Raw genomic sequence first — 3,280 nt, 5'->3', positions numbered from 1 at the left:
TAAGTAAAATCTTCGCAAATACAAGACAAAGAGTCCTAGTTTAGCAAACACTCTATATCCATGATAAGCTGATAGGGTGGGTGGTATGGCTATAAAAACAAACCAGAAACTAAGGGGGTAAGGCTCCATTAATAGAGAAGAGAGGGAAAAACTCACTCTACCTTAATTGCTCTAATGTGACAGAAATGAAATATATACCATTTTTTTAGGTTTTGGAATTCTTAATTTAAACAGGGATATGGATAGAACTGTGATCGAAAAAGTGTTAACAGGTACAGCATCTCAAAATGATGCCACACTTGAAGTGATTATTTTTGATAAGATGCCATTTAGGAGGACCTGGAGCTTTTTAAACACTTGAAAGGATGTGTTATGAAAGACATTACAGGCAGAATCCGTGTAGTTCTAGACGCAGGGCCAGGAACAACCCATGGAAATTAGTGGAAACCAAAGTTCAGTTCAAGTTGAGTGCAACTTTTTACCATGTAGAGATCTGAAAATGGGCTGCCTTTTCATAGAAAAAAATGGCAAATATCTTAATCCTCAGAAAGTCATCTCACTAATTATTCCTGAAATCAGTGTTTAAACACCTGGAACAAACTTGCTAAGCTTAGCTTTTTCTTCAACTCACAAAGCAAATTTAATGTTTCCAGTGGAGATCAGGATGTTCTTCTAGCAGGGAAAATTGCACAAACTACAGGGAAATGATTAATACTCAATATCAATCTCTTGCAATGTTCTCATATTTTTTCTCAATGTTCAGAAAAATAAAATTGCTTCTGTTCTGTTCCTTTAGCCAGACTGTTCTCTTCAACTCATTAATTTATCTTGGAAACTCCACTTTTCAAATTTACAGGCCCATCATTAGGATGTTTAATATTGATGGGAAAAAGTAAAATGACTATTTTACCCACAAAAATAAAAGCATTTGTTATCCTTTTTTGATAAAGGTCTTCTAGATTTGCTTTGCCCACTTTAACTTTCTCTATGTATGTTAAAATTCAGTGTGCAATAATATTTTCAATTTCTCCACATTTTAGACTTCTTTAGCTTATTTCTAGTCACATAAATTCTTTTTCATAAATATTGATAGGAAATACCATTCTTAATGATACCACCAGTGATGAGTTGAATACTGCCCCAGTCTGATCAATATGCATGAAAGATATTTTCTGAGCTGTGAGTTTGAAAAATAAAAATAATTTTTTAAAACATATATTAGCTCCTGTTGAGACAATCTTATTAATATAAATTCAGAGATATCCATAGCCAAAAGGAGCATTGGAGATCATAAGATTATTACGGTCATCTTATGCTTTTGTTATAAGAGGAAATCCTGCAATCGATAACAATGCAATGAGTGAGTTTGTCCTGTCGTAGATCCTTTTCACAGGGCCTGGGATATAGTACTTAGTGAATGTCCATATACCAACATTCTTTACTCAAAGGAGCCCTATTCTTTCAATAGTAATAATGGAGGGATTATAAGAATAATTCCTGATTATCTCAAGATTTGCTTTTTACTACTCATTCTAGTTTCATCATGATTAACTATTTAGTATTATTTAGGTCGCTTGACCTCATTCTCTGCAACTAAAGAGTTGGTGCGAGGAGGTAAGAAAATGAGTCAAAGATTTGGAAGAAGTCCATCTGAAGTTGAGGGTTGCACTGATTAACAGTGGAATAGGTCAAAAGAAGATTTTGTTGGTCAAGTTTTTTTGTTGGTTGGTTGTTTGGTTTTGGTTTTTTTTTTTTGTGCGTGTTGGCGTGGGAGAAACTAAGGAAATAATTCCAAAGGAGAGGCTTTTGATGGGTGTTTTCTCCTGAATTGTATAGTTTTCAGATTTATTTTACAGGATTAAAATGGCCATATTTTCTTACTGCCAGTCAATGTCTGTTTATTTTTTAGGCACATCTTTAAAAGACCCCCTAGAGAAGTGTATCTATATCATACAATTAGCCAGTCAAAAGACTGGAGATTATCTTTTCTAGAACATCTCTTCCATGTCTGTATCTCAATATACCATAGTTTTACCAAGAGGCTTGAAGTTTTTAACTGGTGCCTTGTTCTGTTCTTTAAGTTCCTGCTAAATGCCTCAACTTTGGTGTGTCACAAGTACTTCAAATTTCAGCAATTTAAAAATTGGCCTTGTGGTCATTCCATTAACTCCAGCTTCTCCTCATTAGATTAGTGGTGGCGCTTTTCACCCGTTCACCTAAGTTGGAATCCAAGCATCATCTTAGAAGCTCTGAAAGTGATCAGGGGAGTCTGAGGGGAGGTAGAATGTAGTGGCTAAATGTACAGGCAGTGGTGTTCAGCTGCCTTGGTTTGTAATTCTGAGTCCACCATTCACTGACTGCATGAACTTGGACAAGTAATTTAAACCTTCAGTACTCCTATTTATTCATCTGTGTAAGTTGATAGTATTAGAACCTACCTTATATAGGTGTTATGCACATTTAATGAATTAATAATTATCTTAAATATTTATATGTATTTCTTTTTATATTTATGAACCTCTAAGAATAAGGCAGAAAATAGCATAAGCACTTTCTTCTCATATCTAATTAATCATCAATTTTTAACAAGTATACTCCTTATATTGCGTCTTTATCTGTTCCATCCTGTTTATCCAGTGATGTTCTTGGCTGTCAGTGCTTGAATTCAGGCTCTTGTCATATCTCCATTAAATACTGCAATTGTCATTTTATTAACCTTCCCACTTTTGGTCTTTCCCTGAATACATTCTTTATGCTCCTGGCTGAGTGATCTTCGAATATATTAATATACATCTAATCACAGCGTTCTTCTGTCCCACGTTCACCAGTTCAACATTCTTTTGTGACTCATTATTTTATCACTGACGCCCACCGCCCCAACCCTGATGGTTTTGATGGGGTGTTTATGATGGCCAGAGGACCAGTTGGCCCAGCGCTATCTCTGGGCACATTCTCCCTCACATCTTTCAATCAAACAATGCTGAGAGATACCCTGCCTCCATCTTTGAGCACTTTTTTAAGATGTTAGGACTGTGACTTACCAAACTGAACTCCCTGAACTCTGCTGCTTAACCAAAATTTTCTGGACAATCATAAGTCTATGTAGAAACATGTACGTAAGATGAGTCTTGGAAAAATAAGTTCGCTTACTTATGAATGGACATACAAATGGCAGCAATTATACTGTATGCATTGTGCTTGCTTTATGCCATAGGTGGACCATGTTGATTGAATCTTTATTGTTGTTTTATGGATTTTACTTAAACCATTCTTTATTAAT

At 35.3% G+C, this 3,280-nt stretch overlaps 1 non-coding gene across 1 annotated transcript; it reads left to right on the top strand.

The window, feature by feature from the left end:
• Positions 1–1,113: 1,113 nt before the first annotated feature.
• LOC116467679 (small nucleolar RNA SNORD31) lies at positions 1,114–1,182 on the top strand. Its single transcript, XR_004247885.1, has one exon. It is a non-coding gene; the product is annotated as a small nucleolar RNA SNORD31 (small nucleolar RNA).
• The last annotated feature ends 2,098 nt before the right edge of the window (positions 1,183–3,280 follow it).

This window comes from Hylobates moloch, unplaced genomic scaffold, assembly GCF_009828535.3.
Source record: "Hylobates moloch isolate HMO894 unplaced genomic scaffold, HMol_V3 SCAFFOLD_4, whole genome shotgun sequence".
NCBI classification, from domain to species: Eukaryota; Metazoa; Chordata; class Mammalia; order Primates; family Hylobatidae; genus Hylobates; species Hylobates moloch.
This window is presented reverse-complemented; position numbering and strand designations above follow the sequence as displayed.